The sequence below is a fragment of the Lycorma delicatula genome, chromosome 1 (assembly GCF_047948215.1).
Source record: "Lycorma delicatula isolate Av1 chromosome 1, ASM4794821v1, whole genome shotgun sequence".
NCBI classification, from domain to species: domain Eukaryota; kingdom Metazoa; phylum Arthropoda; class Insecta; order Hemiptera; family Fulgoridae; genus Lycorma; species Lycorma delicatula.
In genome coordinates this window covers 13706794-13723596 of record NC_134455.1, presented here as the reverse complement: position 1 = coordinate 13723596, position 16803 = coordinate 13706794, and the positions used below count along the sequence as shown (strand labels likewise).

Sequence of the window (16803 nt, the reverse complement as noted above, 5' to 3'; positions counted from 1 at the left end):
GTCGTACCGTATCAAGTCTCTGATTCGCTCAACAATGTCGTCACTTTTTGACGTTAACGGTCTTCCAGAACGTGGATCTTGCCCAACTGATTCCTGGCCATCTGAAAATGCTTTAAACCTCCTAAAAACTTGGGCTCGTGACAGAGCGTAATCTTCATACGCCTTTTTCAATTCTGAAAAATTTTCAGTAGCATTCTCACAAAGTTTTAACACAAACTTGATTGAACGTCGCTCATAATTAGTAACACTCATTTTTGTAACGCACAACAAAAACTCGTTTCACGAAAGGTTTGTTTACGTCTCACGTGGCAACAATTGACTAAAAATAATACCTAATATAAATCAGCTGTTCATATAAACATATTTTCACCAATAAATTTACAGTGTTGCCACTCTGCTGCCAAAAAAAAAGTCTCATTACTTTATTTACAGATCTCGTAAAATTATATTTGGGAATATTAGTGACAATCCTGTAGCAGAGATAGAAAGGGAAAATTTAAGTGTAGGAAAGAATGAACTGGACAAATGAAATGAAAGGTGGAGCGACATTATCGCATACTAAAAAGAAAATATTATAAAAAAACATTGATTTCACAAATCGTAATCGAGTATATAATTCCGGAAAGACAGCAAACCTGACATGAAAAATCCTTCTGGATAAAGATAATATAAAAAAAGATATAATACAAAAAACTATATCGCTTTAAAATAAATCAAACAATTAAATTTAGATTACAAAACAAGGATGTCTAGTATCAGCTAGGAATATTAGCCATTAGCTGGACCTTCAGTGCAACATCACCATAGCAAACAGTTCTCTTTAAGCTCACTTAATTAAAAGACACTCTAACTATTAATCAGGGCTACAGAAGTAATCGACCCAATTTAAACAAAATGTATTACGGAAGAGAAACATATACAGGGTGTCCCATATAAAACGCAATCCATCAATCACTCATCCATGAAATTTCAAAAGTCAAGCTTACTCCCTTACTCGTAACTGAAATGGACTCGTCCAACATCTGAACATCGCGGCGACGCAGTAGAACACTACCGATAGTAACAACAATACAATCATAACGTTCAGTGTATTGCTAGACACAAGATGGTGTTTTCGCAAGAAACGTGTTTTCATTGTCGAGTCGTACTTCAGTACGAAATCAGCGGTTGCAGTGCAAGATTTGTTTCGCCATAAGTACCCAGATAAACCAGCTCCTAACAAAACATCAGTATTAAGGTTAGTCGCAAAATTTAGAGAGACTGGTTCTGTTAATAACAAGGAACACAAAAGATCTGCGTCAGTGTTGAATACAGATACAGTCACTGAAATCAAAGACCGATTACTCGCCTCGCCTAATAAATCGATCAGACATTTGTCTGCTGAAATTAATTTGTCTAAATCAACTGTTCAACGGGCGACCAAACAATTACAATTACGACCTTATCGCATTCAAACGGTTCATCGACTTCTTGAGTCCGACAAAGAAAAACGGCTACAATATTGTTAACGGTTCCGTCGATTTCTGCGTGAGGGAATTAATGTTATGGATTCGTTATTTTTCACAGACGAAGCACGGTTTCATTTGGACGGCTACGTAAACAGCCAAAACAGTAGAATTTGGAGTGCTGAAAATCCCCACGTTTATCACGAAAAACAGTTACACCCACAGAAGTTGGGCGTGTGGTGCGCGATATCGCGGAAGAAAATAATCGGTCCTATTTTTTTCGAGTACACCATTAATGCAGAACGATATCAGGGTATTTTATTTCAGTTCATCGCACTCTTGGAAGAGGAATACAGACACTGCTGGTTACAACATGACGGTGCGACATCGCACTACGCAGGTTCAACTTCTGATTTCGTCGAGGAATTCTTTGGTAATCGTGTTATCGGTCGAGGCTTCTGGCCACCAAGATCTCCAGATTTGACTGCGTCGGATTTTTTTCTACGGGGTTACCTCAAAGAAAAAGCCTACAGCAACAAACTACGAACACTTGAACGATTGAAAGTCAATATTGAACAAGCTGTATTAAATATCCAGCCACAAACTTTGAAAAAAGTTGCAAGAAACGCTGTAAAAAGAATTGAAGTTTGTATTCAAGAACATGGCGGCCACTTCCAACATTTACTCTAAATGTAAAGTAAAGGATGGTAATAGTAAAAATTACATTTACATTTACAAATGCCTTTTTATTATTTCAATACCTACCAATATAAGGTTGAGTTGCGTTTTATGTGGGATACCCTGTATAAGGAAGGGAAGACTCTCAGAGGAACTGCACAAGTCCTTATTGTAGAAGTCAATATATATAAAATGAAAATACCAAATAAAGAAAGAATTAACAATATTAACAGATCCTGAACACTCAATTAACATGCTCAAACTGAATTTAATAGTACCTATCTAGGTAAGAACAATAATATTCTTTAATCCACACATCACGTCCCAAGTCTTCAGCTTTCTTTACTTTCGTTTGAGATAAATTAGTTTATGTAATAAAACATCCTCTAATCTTAATTCAAGAAAACTATCAAGAATGACTGCCTTACTGGCAAAGTCACACCATGACTGATTACTAAACCCAAGTTCCTAGTTTTGATTCCTGGCACAGATATACATTTTTACCCACAAAAATAAAGGTGAAATACATAAACTTCTACCGTAACTATTTACAAGTATAAACTAGTACAGCTAGGTACAAAACAAAATACATCTGTTAACACTGGCTGTTTTACTAACCTTGAATTACGAACGTTATAACACAACGGCCCGAGATAAATCAATGGTAAGATTAAATAAAACTTGAACATAGGCAAAGAAAGAATACTTAATAACGTTTCTTTAACAAATGTACACTTATTTACAACGTACTGGAATTGAATACTTTGTACACTATAATGCAAGATAAGTTTTATTTCCATATAAAAGTATATCTGATAATTACAGGTGCATTTATTTTCAAAAGTTAAAAATTTAAAATACTAATTTTTCTAAGTTAACAGAACAGTTTCATCAGTTAAACAGATTTTAAAAGAGCGCTAACATATTTTCTCTACAATGATCGCTTCATCTTTTGCAAGGATGATTTGTTAGACTCATAATCTATTAAAAGCCAACTTCAGCACAAGGGCTTACCTGAGGCACATTCTGCATATGACAAAATAGAGGTGTGAAGCGTGGATGCAAAAGTATTAGAATCAGCAGTAAAGGAATTTTGAGAGAGAATCCTTTCCATTTCTTTTCTAAATTAAATAATTAACCTACATGAAATCCTTTGTGAATCTGAGCAATACAGCAGAAAAATGTTTTGTATCCAACCTCAGCATAAATTGAAACAATAAGCCAATAAATGCTTGAGGGGATATCTGCCGTATCTGATATGCCGCTCACAGTATTTGCATTACCTAATAACATGTGGTCATCTGATGAATCTGAGGGAATAGTGATCCAGCAATGAAAGTTAATAAGCATGAAATAAAAGTCAACTCAACATAATAGGTTAACATGCCAATAGTTAACCCAACAGTTAACTAGAACACTACAGAGGCTAATCCCCAGTAAACCCTGAATTAAGAAAACCAAGTGCAAAGAAAAACAAAACACATCAAGACAGGATTTTAAGACATTTAACAGGCGGACATTTAACATTGCGGAATATAAAAGTTGAACTGGATTATTAGAAAACCGACAGGAAAATAAATAGAACCAGTCAAAGATCTGTAAAAAATGAATATTCACATAGCAGCACTGACTAAAGCAGAAAAGTAGATGGATATTGCTGAGTTCATTTCAGTAACTTGAGAAAAAGTCGAGAGCCTTTAGTCAACAACAAAATTGAAAGAAGTTTAGTCGGTTGGAAGTCTTAACTTAACAGCTAATTGAAGTTTAGACGGAAACTAGTGTGTAGAGGGAAAAGCAGAGAATACTAATTATGAAACACTGACCAAATGAACACAATTATAAGTGAGATTTCTCTCGCTTATGAGAATTATCTCATCTGTTGCAGACAGAAGTAGAAGAAAAGTTGTTATAGGTGACCGTAATTGAAAACCATCCGATAAATCAGGACAAATTACAGTAACCTTTTATTGAATTTTAACATGGCTAGTATGGAAAAAGTATTATACAGTGAATTCCAGTTAATAGGACCACTGATGACATTATTCGGCACAGCTATTTAAATGGGGCAGTTTCGTAAGAACAGAAACAGATTGGTGTAATCCACTAAATTTATGCCACTTTAACAGCCCAAAATGCCATTTGTCTAAAAAAAAACACGAAAGACCAACTAGCTTGTATGTTTCTTTATTTTACTCATACAGTAACACATTTTTACTAGTCGTGCAAGTCATTTAACTACTGCTAAACATTGTAAGGACGTATAACTTCTCCTTAACCAATCAGAGAAAGATTTTGTACATATTGGTCTGCACAGCAAGTAATTTTTTCAAATTGTGAATGTTTCATGAACTGTTATTTTAACAAACTAGCATTGATGACCAGTCTAATTTTCCATTGGCTGAGTAGATGGGACAACAAACTACAATAAAAATCAAGAAAGGTTCTCATGCTTATTGATAACTATACTGCGCATCATAATGTAGATTTACAAAACATTCAAATTGAGTTTTCGTCACCAAATACTTGTTTAATTCAACCACGTTTCGGCTTCTCCAAGACTGACAGGAACATAAAATGCTACAATGAGAATGAAACTGACAAAATAATCAAAAATTTTAGTCAAAAACTGGAAAAATGCATAGTCAAACCTGAAGTCAAATGCACATCTACATAAGATTCAAAAAAATTCATTGATGGACATCAGCAGTATTTTATACAAGGTGGCAGTGACGGGAGCCTACTAGCAGAACTATGAGTTTGTACCAAGTTTGTGGAACACTATGTAATAAAAAGGAAATGAAAAAGAGGAGAAAATTTTTTTTTCAAAAAGTTCAACTAACTAAGTAACAAACATTTAAGTATACATTTTTTGTATTTTACTGTATTTTGTATTTTTGTATTTTTATGGTCATAAAAAGCACTCATTATTTTGACTTTAACCTCCATTTTGTTTATTAAGCTTTGTTTTTTATTAATGATGTAGACTACAAAGAAAATTTAATAATGTTGTTTATCTACCTTTAATACTTAATTAAAAATAAAATTCTGAATAAGGTATTAAAATAAATCATATTTAACAATTAGTATGTACTGTACTGTATTTGTATATTTTCTCATTTTTCGTTAACATCACTAATTAGAAGTAGTCCTTCTTAATTAGAAGTAGGGTCATATGGTTCTTGTCCCAAAGTGGTCAGATTATCTGGAATCCGCAGTATAAGTTTTCTCATAAAGATATTCTCCATTAACATACTAAGAAAGGTACAATCTTTAGATCAAAGATTTATAAATAATTTTATTAATACAATATAAATATTAGCAGGACTTGGGAGAGATGTTAACTGTATAATGTGCACAAATTTTTTCATTATTTATTTCCTAACTATGTATCTGGCAAATGAAGTAAACCTGTGTGGGCAGTACAAAGATTAGCAAAAAGATTAATGAACAGCAAATATTTTCAAATTGAAGGATGAGAAAATTCCAAAGGAGTTTAGAAGAAGTGTGCAAACTGAATTGAGAAAGAATGGGAAATGAGAAAGTAAGAAAGAGTAGCAGAATCTTTTATGGGTGTGTTATTTGGTACTTCTGGTGACATTTGTGGATATATCAATGTGATTGTAAGAAATGTTGCTAAGTGACAGGCAAGAATAAATGAAAGAATTTATGGAAGAAAAGGAAAAACAACAAAGCTTTTAAAGTCTATGAACCCAATTGATGAGACACAACAAATATGTAGGGCTCAGGGTGAAAAAAGAAGCTAACTTGTTTTGAGAAATCTGAGCATTTACAGAAAGTGAATTTAAAAACAATTAAAAGGTATTGTTTTAATAAATATTATAGGAAATGAAAAAAAAAGTGATTACTGTAAAAAATGTATAAAAGACATGGGAGGGAAAATGCGATCTCAAGAGACAGCCATTATATAAAGACTTCTAGGAAATCTTTCAAACAGTATCCGGAGTCCAACAAAATCATGAAGTATTTCCAGGAATCACAGGAGAATCCTCGTGTATTGAAACAGCTGAAGAAATTTTAGTGGATCTGGAAAGGTTCCGTACTGGGACTGACGGACAGGAGGATCCTGGGATTGTGTATTTTATAGAAAGTTTGTGAACTTATGAATTCTAAACATACTGTAACACCAGTATAACAGACCTGAGTAACGGATTCCTGTCAGTTAATAAGAAAGTAATATAGAGTAATAATGGAAAAATCCAGAAGGGGACTTAAAGGAATCCTTTATGTAAGGCTAACAGGTTCGTTATACAATTGTTCTTGTAATACTGCAGCTGAAACAGCTGAACAAATTATGATCAATAAGAATTATCAGACCAGAGTAGTAGGAATCCATGGAAAAATGTAAGGACTCGGATGACCATTGTCGCTTCAACTTAGATCTGGTTCTGCAGGTCAAGAACATAGAGTATAAATACTCTAGGAAAGACGAGTTAAGACCAGTATTTCGCAAAGAGTTTAAGCGAGAATATTCTGTGAGGAGTTTCAGCGAGTAGTGTATGAAGTATTAGCATGTGTTCTACACAATTGTAAGATGGCATTAGCTGTCAAAGTAATTCCATTGAGGCCAATGGGGAATGCAGGAAGTTGTTTGGTCAGTTACAATAGACAATTAGTGAAAGGAGTTAAGTACTAAACCAAACTCATTCGTAAATTCCCAGGGTAGTTTTATTTGTTAAAAAGGAAAGGTATTTACAGTGAAAGAACTTTAGGTAATCTTACCTTCATAATAATATAATACCACAGGTGTAAATATTAGCAGTCACGATAATGACTTTTGTCAATGGAACTGAATTCTGGTTTTTAACATTTAACTACCTGTAAATAAATTCTGACCTTACTTGAAATTATATTTTGTATGTAATCATTGTTTATTATTATTACTGACATTTATTATTATTGTTGTGGTTGTGATTGTTATTATTATTATTATAGTCCATTATTATATTTTTATTACTGATTTGTCTAATTTTATTTATGTTTTACATTATTAAATTAATAAAATGTAATTATATAAAAAATGTTAAACTGTTAATCTCTATATCCTGATCGTGCCACAAACACAACAATATCTAATCAATTTCTGTCAACTCTAATATTACCTACAACACTGCCTATTCTATATAATTTCAATATTCAAATGCAATGCACATTTACTTGCGAAGTGATGTAAATAGCAATTGTATCCAAATATTAGATTTTTAAGAAATCTGAACTCAACAAGCATATAATTATATTAAACAATACTGGGAGTAGAACCGATCATCTGTCTCTTGAAGCACCACTAATACAGTAAGAAGCAATAGAATTTTGCACCTTACATGCATCCAAAACAAATAACTCACATTTCACTGCATTTATGACACGAAAAACAATAACTTATGATTATGTTATAATGAAGTAATAATGTTAACTAGAAGGGTTATAATTATTCATGTAAATAATGTGTTAAAACATTAAAATGTTAACTAATCTCTTTTTAATTATCCTGAATGAATAAAAGCTAGTAAATCTCCATGGCATAAAAATATAAAACATTGATTTCCATAATGGAGTGGTAATGTCTCAGGGATTCCAAGTACAAATCACAAGTTGGGCATAGCATTTTTCATATGGTATAAAAATTCTATTTACATATTCCCACATATTAGCTTCTCAAAGTTATAGAGGTGAATTAATTCATCAATAATTTTTTTTTATTTTTAAGTAATAAAACAATCCCTTTAACAGCAATCAACAGATTTTGTTTTCAAAAAAATAATTTGTAAAATTAAAATAAATTATTAAATCTATTTTAAAACAGCTGACTAAATAGAAAATAAAATTAACAAATGAGATAATTTCAGGAAACAATTTTTTGGGTTTTTTTGTTTTAAGGTAGTCAAAGTGAATGAGCTTTTTATACAAATAAAACATTTTTCCATGACAAAATACGAAGTTAACAAGCTAAAATTGAAATGATTTATAAGAATGCTCTAGCCAATTTTCTAAAATAGTTCCTTATAAGCAAAATACTTTTTAAATATCAAGTATATGGCCATAACAAATGTACATGTGATTACAGTCGAAGTTGCTTGCTCCAGCTCTTTATTAAATAGAATGAAGGTAATCAACTGTAGATCTGAAAATTGCTTACATTTTGTATATTACATGTTTGCATACTTAATGCACATACAATTATTACTTACATTTATTTTAGTATTTGACATACTGATATAAAAAATTATCTCAGTCAGTAGATAATACAAAAAGTCATTTCACTCCTCATGTTCATCAGTAGTTCTGGTATGGGATGCTGTTACTCCTGGGAATGAATATATCACTTTTAAGATTGATTGTTATCTCATAACAAGTTGCAGACAACTGTTTTTATTATGTAATCTTAACATACTAATAGTCATAATATAACCTAACAAAAGTGATATTTACTGCCAAATCTTATGCTCAGTATCATCAGGGCTAGTATCTGTAAATAGTACAACAAATTTTTTGGTCATAAATAATTTCCAAGAATATGTTGCTGATAGAATGTAGTAATAAAAAGATAAACTTATTTTTCACGAGCGATTTGTAATTTAAATCTGACAACTTTTCCACCCATAGCAAGATTGCAGATGTTCAAGTAGAAAAATTCTTGTAATATTTCAATTTAAAATGTTGTAGAGTACTGAAAGTGCACTGCTTTACTGCTTAGCAGTATTAGCAAAATGCAGAATTTATCCTGGATTATTTCTGGGTACATTAGGATAAACAATTCAGACTCTAGAGAAAAGTATGAGAATCCTTTTAATGCATGAAATATATCAAGAAATAGATAAATATGTTTTCTGTTTTAATACAAAACAAACTTTTTGACAATCTACTAAGACTGAAAATATATATAATATACAGGAAACACACTTTCAGTAACAGTCCTTGCACTGTTTCTATAATATTATTCTGCCACTACCTGTTATGTTTGCATGCTTTCGGTAGTCACCTGGAGCCGTCCTTCTTAGTGGGTATCTTCATTTCTTGACGATACAATTGTTCTAAACTAATAAATATACTATCATAATACCTCTACTGCATTAAAACAAGCTTTGTTTCAATTAACTCTAACAAGAAGAAATTTAATGTTAAAAAAAAAAACACGAATAAAATACCAAAGACAAATAACCTCTATACTGTAGAATGTTAGTTCACTTATAGGTCATTTTTTTTATTAAAGACTAATCTTAACAGTTAACACTTCATGTTTAATTAGCATATCTGCAACAGAAAGAGTTATATTAATTTGTTTTTTTTTTTTTTACACTGTTGTTCTCAGCCTTTCTTATGGGTCTGAAACACGCTAAGCATCATCAATACAGGAGCACATACATCAGTTACTTCCATTGACCAGGATGTTCAATGTAACCTAGTCCCTACGGTGAACAGTAACAAGACATCTGTTCTTCAGCGGGCTTGATATGTTGAGATGTAACAGTATTTCGGCATATAAAGTCAGTTATTTTTATACAGATTTTATTATGTTATTTTTCATTGGCAGGGTAAACAAGAGAAAATGTGTAGTTTTAAAAAAAGTTTTTCAAACTGCACAGGATATGTCATTTGTAATGTTTTAAGATACCTAGGGATAGAATTCCTCATGTTGTCAAATGATTTGTGAATTTTTGTAAGTTTTGGTGATTCTATTAATCAATATCTTAAAAAATATAAAAAAAACTTAAGTTTTGTATCTCAAAAGAAGACCCCCTAAATCGTAAAGCCAGTACATGAAAATTTTATTAATATCATTGTCAGATTTTTACAACAGATTTTTTCAAATTGTTAAAGTAATTTTCTTTGCTAAACAGAATAACTCATAATTTTTTTTTTTCAGTTATGAATGGAATGACTCAATTTAATCCAAAAACACTCAATACAGATAGTGTGACACTTTTATTAAATAAAATTCACTTCCATGAACAGAAGTTTTCAATTCACTTACTATGTTATCAGTGGCAGCTCGCGTATAGACATTGTAGAACAGCAGCACAGCCTATTTCCACCTAATATTTAATATGAGTCTTTTTTTCCCTTTCTTTATACTTGTACAATATATAATCCTTAAATGACAGTAGCCACTTCTTAGTTTATGAAAGATACAAAAATCTTGGTATAGAACTGTCTGCTTCACAATTCCAGCAGCATGTTATTTGGCTGTTTTGCGCATGAGCACATAGAAAGCTGCAAGGGAAAAACAGCACCACTGTCGCTCCCGCAGTGCCGACCTGGCATGCTGGTGGAAGGTAGTTTTTTTTTTACTCCGCGTGTGTATGGAACGTTCCTTGTTCATTCCCTTTTCTATTTTAGTCAGTGATAGGAATATAAAAGTGGTTTAGTTGTTTTTTTCAGTAGCGATCAAAAGATGGCAGAAAGCAAGGGCTCTTTGATTGCCAAATCTGTTCAAAACCATACTGGAAGGGCAAAAGAGAAAGTAATTAGTAAAAACCAATTATGTATTTGTTTCTGTGTACATAGAAATTTAAATTAAGCACCAGTATTTTGGACTAGTATTTTAATCATTTTATAATCTAATAATACTAAAATATATTATCTGTATTGACATTTTATTATTTATTTGGTTAAACCAAGTGCAGCTTTTAAGCATAATATGCTTAAAAACCATGTACCATATTCTTGAATGTGATAAAGTGTTAAATTAGATTATTATCATGCTTCCTGTTCCTTGATTATCCTGCTTACTGCTTTGATTCTTTTTTTTTCTGTTCTTTTATTTGCAGAAAACTTTAACCATGGCCTTGAAAGGTTCAGAAACAGATTCTCTGGAGCAGCACCCCCACTAATTTTAGCTACGAGCCACCACTGTACATTATATTATGAATTATTAATCAATCAGGTTTCTTTTTCAACATGATATGATGCTGTAATATAATTCTAAAGTGCAATATACATTGCACTTTACTTGTACATACATATATATATATATATATATATATATATATATATATTTATATATATATATATTTGTGTGTGTGAGCGCGCGCTCACGTGTGCAGTGCTAAAGGTTGCTGTAATATATTTATCAACAATGCCTTTAAAAGTACAGCAAATCACCATTAAAAATTAATAAAACTGCTTCAGCACTTTCAAAAAACTATATTCAGATATATAGATTACATACATCATAAAAAAATGGTATAAAGGAACTAACACGACTGCCTGAATGGATCAATGGAAACTACTGCACAAAATTCAGGAATTTTTTATCAGTGTTTCAAGAAACAAATACGCAAAAAATTATGATTCAGTATAAAAGGATTATTTTTATAATTTTTATTTTAAATTAATTGGTAGGAGGATAGTTGTTTTAACAGATTCGTAATTTATTAAAAATGGCAGTGATTTTTCATGAACATTTAAGTATTATGTTATGATATGAAAAATGTTTTATATTGGTTTGATTTTTATTCCCCCTAAGATATAGCACCCATATCATTTTAGACGTATTAAAGTTATTATCACAATTGCAAAAGGATTGGCTGCTAAAAAATCTACAAAATGTCATTTATGCTACCATTTTTTTCAAATAAATAATGAAGAGAATTAAATTAAAATAAATGACGCTTCTATCTCTCAGGGAACTTTAGATTTACGCTGCAAATATAGAAGCAAACATAGGATCAAGTAATGTAGTAGTAACCAGACAATTCAAATATAAAAAAATTAAAACTGAAATCGTAAGAAAAAGTATACTACCAAATAATCCACCTACTTTTTACTTTTAACTGTCACAATAAAAAGTTTTAATAATATTTAATAAATTTACGATGGATTAATTAAAAAAAGCAAGAATAGTTAATTCTGGTTCAAATAGGCTGCAGGTTTTATTTATTTACTTGCAAACACTTTCATGCTCATAAATATCACACAAGGTAATAGGTATAATTTTTAATTTTAATAATAGTGTATCTTTCTAAACTTCTGAAAACCCAACAATTACTTAAAATCATAAATGAAAGTTCAAACACTTAGACACAACTGTGTCTTTGATTACAGGAAATATATTCAGAACTTATGGCAGATTAAGGAACAATATAACAAAAAAGGGAACAAAAAAATGAGCCTGCAGAATGAAGCATATGTAAACCAAAGAAATTTAATAATGAGTGTACAAAAAAAATTGGTAGTCTATTAACATAAACATTTAAAAAATAAATTAAATCCAACTGTAGGAAGTGAAATTTAAGACAAGAAAAAAAGAATTTTTATTGGTTAACAATTAACACAAAAAGAAACAATATACAAAACTATTCAGTTTCATAAAAATCTTTCATTTTCAGAAAAAAAATACCAGATTTATTGGCCAAGGACATTAGTTGTGCTCCAAATCTATATTTAAATATTACTTTGGCAAAATATTATACAAAAAGCAACATTCACAAAATCTTTGATGCAAGAATAACTGATTAGAAACTATAATGAAATCTAGTCACAAACTAAAAACTGTACTAATTCTTGCAGTATTGATTACGCATAAAGAAGGTAAGAATACTCACAGAAGGATGTAGAGAAATTAAAAACTTTCTAAAAGGGAATTGACCTGTATTACCAAATAAATACAAGAAATATAACAAAAAAGGGACAAAAAATGAGCCTGCAAAATGAAACATATGTAAACCAATGAAATTTATGTTGGTAGTTATGGATTGAAACCATTACAATTAGAAAACATAATGGTGAAATATAACAGAACCTACTTAGGTTTGTTAAGAAAATACTAAAATATGCAATACTGAATTATTTTTTTATACTATGTTAATTAAATGCTATATCATTAATACTATGTTAATGTGTTTAAAATCAGCAGACAGCTTTCTGTTAATCAAGCAAACTCAAATCATATGAGTACAATATATCTGACAGCAAGGACAATCTTAATTCTTTCTTAATACCAAATTTTCAGTCAAATCCCTCAGCAAAATACAAATATATAAAAATTATTCTTCCTCTATGGTTCTTTTATGTTCACTTCAATGGAAACCATTTTATAATGTAATTATGAAATAATGTTGGGAATTTACTATCTAACTTCAAATATATGAAAGAGTACAATTTATTTAAATTTAGTATGAAGTCTGTCGTTACAAACAGATTATAATTACCATTGATTATAGATATTTAACACCATTTGCTTTTATTTTTTTAGAACACCTCGGTGAAAATGCAGTATTTATTTCCAATGAGAGTAATTAGTTATTTCATGAAGCTATACAGTAATTAAGGTTTATTCATCATTATCTATTATTTTATTTTTTAACATCTACATCTACTTCCTTTCAGAGTTAATAGTACACAAAACTTCATGTAAAAATTGAATGATTCTGTTTAATTATGTAACTTTTTTCTTCTAATTTTTAATTTACATCTACATCCTCACTGACTTAACTGAAAGCTTTTAAAAATTATTCTTATCCTTCATAATAGAAAATTCTTCATTAAATCAGAACATCTCATATTTAACCTCTGTCCTTATATTAATAATAATGAGAATTATTTAGTAAAATCAATGTGCAAACACATAGGACACAGCAAGGAAAATACATATAAACTAGTAATTTTAAATCTTAAGATGTTAATAAACATAAAATCAAATTTAATTTGAAAAATAACACACAAAATAAAGGCAAACAAGACTTACTTACGTGTTGACAAGACTTACTTGTCAACACTATTCTAAGCCATTTGGCTTCAATATTGTACATTAGTAAAAAATACAGAAGCAATCACGGTAAAATTGTATCTCAATAACTAATAAATTAAAACTAATACTTATACACTGGATAGGATAGAATAAGCATCATTACAGGATTAATACTGGGAACACCAACCATTTTTATTAGTTGATGATCTCAGCTCAATAACATGTGTAATCTAAATGATGGCATGCTAACACAAACCTACATGTAAATTTCATCTTGTATAAGTAAAAAAAAAAAATAATTATTTAACCAAATATGAAAAATTTATTTTCAAATATTAATCAAAATAGTAGAGAAATAGCATTTTCTTAATACTAATTTTTTGAACATTAAATAGATAAGTTTGAATACATTTTTTTTCATTTAATTTTAGAAGTATAGAAAAAAACAAGTTACAACATAACATAGTTTATATGTCACTTTAATATAGAAAACAATTATTTCTGGGGTCACAAGCAGTCCACACAGTTACAGCTACATTACTTGTAAATTACTTCTATTCACATTTGATCTGGCCGAGTCAACTTAGAAATAACATGACTTAACTAGTAAAATATACACCTAACTGCTAACTGCTAACTGTGAAGATAGTAAATATCTATTCTTAATTTTATATCAATAGCTAAGCTTCAAAAAACAGTACTTGGGTAATAAATAAATGATTTAGATTCATGTGTACATTAGAACATCTGAAGGTAATATACTTTAAATATCATAAAATCACATAAATCTAAACAATTTTGTTGAACATTTCATATTGCTTTAATTTCATTATTACAATAATATTCAATAATTTCATTATTACAATAACATTCAACAAGTCCACACATGAAATTTGCATTTACAGAGCTTCCCAGTACTGCCAAATATGACTACTATAACAGTAAATTACTGATATTAGTAAATAAGATAATTAATAATTTTGTTGACTAGCATAATCTAACAGGGGGCATTCACAACTAACAGAAAACACATTCCAAAATTCTGTTACATTGTAACACTATCATAGATACAAACTAGATGATACAGCTGCAGAAATCAACGTCGCCATAATACTCTATAATAGGCCAGCCCAATGGAATAGATAAACCTAGTACTAAAGATACTATGTATGAATTTTTAGAACTAACATTCTCTTTGAAGTATGTATAAATATTAAATCTATGCAGACAATATTAATTAACCGTGATTTAATTAACGGTGATATTTTACTTGCACACATTAAAAACAATGAAATATTAAGTATTAATTTTACTGCTCAGAAGCCTAGTGAGGCTAACTACAACCCATATTCGATCGGAAGGTAATGAATCGAATATTATTAAAACTTTCGTTTTTGTGTTCGGAATTATTTTAAAATGTAGGCTGTAAGTGCATTTTATTATGCAGTATACGAACCAGATGAATTTTTAAAGCTCTGAGAAAAGTGGGTTTCATTAGGTTTGTCCTCGCCGGATAGCTCCAAAATTACTTCTCGAGGTCATGCACACTCAAAACCATGTAACATAATTCACAGTTAAAATAAAGATGATCAAATACTGTAGATTAATATTTCAGATATTACAATTAAGCTTACCTCCTTTCCAACACGTCAAATCCTAATCCAGCCAGCTCCTATCCGTCGGTTGCAAAATGTTAAGTGCAAACCACAGCACACACTCTTTTAATACCGCTATCGCACTGTTCCGGTTAGAATTAAAATACTCACATTTAAAAATCGTTCAGAATCAACTATCGTTAGGGATTCATACGAGCATTATTCCTAAAAAAATTGTCCTCAGAAGTAACAAGTATGACGCTCACTAATCGACACTGTCCACTATCTGTGCAGGGTGCGGCTTCCGTCTACTAAACTTTGCAAACCCCGTAGCAATGACGTCATTAATATAGCGCGGTATTCAAATATTCAGCCATAGTTAAAGAATGAACTACCGTTAAAATTATTTGTTTAAATACATAATTCTAAAAATTCTGTTCATGAATATAGTCATCTAATGGTATAATTATGTTGTATAATAATCCTTTCTTTAGGAAATACATAATACATATTATTTAAAGATTGGTTGAATATCCACAATAAATTTAGTAATGATCATTAGAAAAAATTGTTTAAAACTAGAAAATTGCAAAGAATTCTAAAAAAAATATTAAGTAGGTTTAATTTCTGAATTTTTATAATTTAATGTAGGTATTAAATATCTTATGAATGTAATGTGTAGTATATTTAAATTTATGTATGCTTGTATTGTATCTAAATTTTAGAAATAAATAAAATGAAATTAATTTTTTCTAAAAAAAAAAAATTAAACCAAAATAATCGTTTTATTTTATATAATAAATTTTGTGATTTTATTGTCAGTGTACAGAATTATTGCAGATAGCTTTTTCTTTTCTACCTCCATAGGTTCAGTCCATGAATAATGATTCTTTTTTTGCGAATTGGTAATTTTTTATTCATTATATTTACAAATTATATGTATTATGTGATCTAATTCATCACCAGATCAAACACTTAAATTTAAGAAAAAATGAATAACTCAATACACAAAAAAAAACTCATCAACAATACTAACACCACATTAAAAGCAACATAGGTATTATGGGTATTGACCAATTATAAACTACGTTGTCACTCCCATATACAATCTAGCTAATAAAATTATATGGACAGAACCATTAGATAGATCATGCTGAAAAATGAGTACATAACAAAAGGTTATAAGAGATGGAGAGATTTTTAGGTAGATAGAGAGATTTTTGGAGCTACCTCCAAAAATGGAACTGCTGTTCTCAAGAGGAAAAATCTAAGTCATGACAGGCCTAGGCATGACTAGGAAAAGTGAGAAATGAAGTAATTTCCTGTTGCTTTTTTCATAATCCCTACAAATAACACCTTCATTCTGTTTACCATAGCT

General features: G+C 30.2%; 1 protein-coding gene across 2 annotated transcripts in view; it reads right to left on the bottom strand.

The window, feature by feature from the left end:
• Gbeta13F (guanine nucleotide-binding protein subunit beta-1) overlaps positions 1-15728 on the bottom strand; it is a 173829-nt gene extending 158101 nt beyond the window's left edge. For both annotated transcript variants that reach the window (XM_075371845.1, XM_075371766.1), the window contains exon 1: positions 15465-15728. The gene's annotated coding sequence lies outside the window, so the exon portion shown is untranslated. The remainder of the gene's footprint in view (positions 1-15464) is intronic.
• Between the last annotated feature and the right edge of the window lie 1075 nt (positions 15729-16803).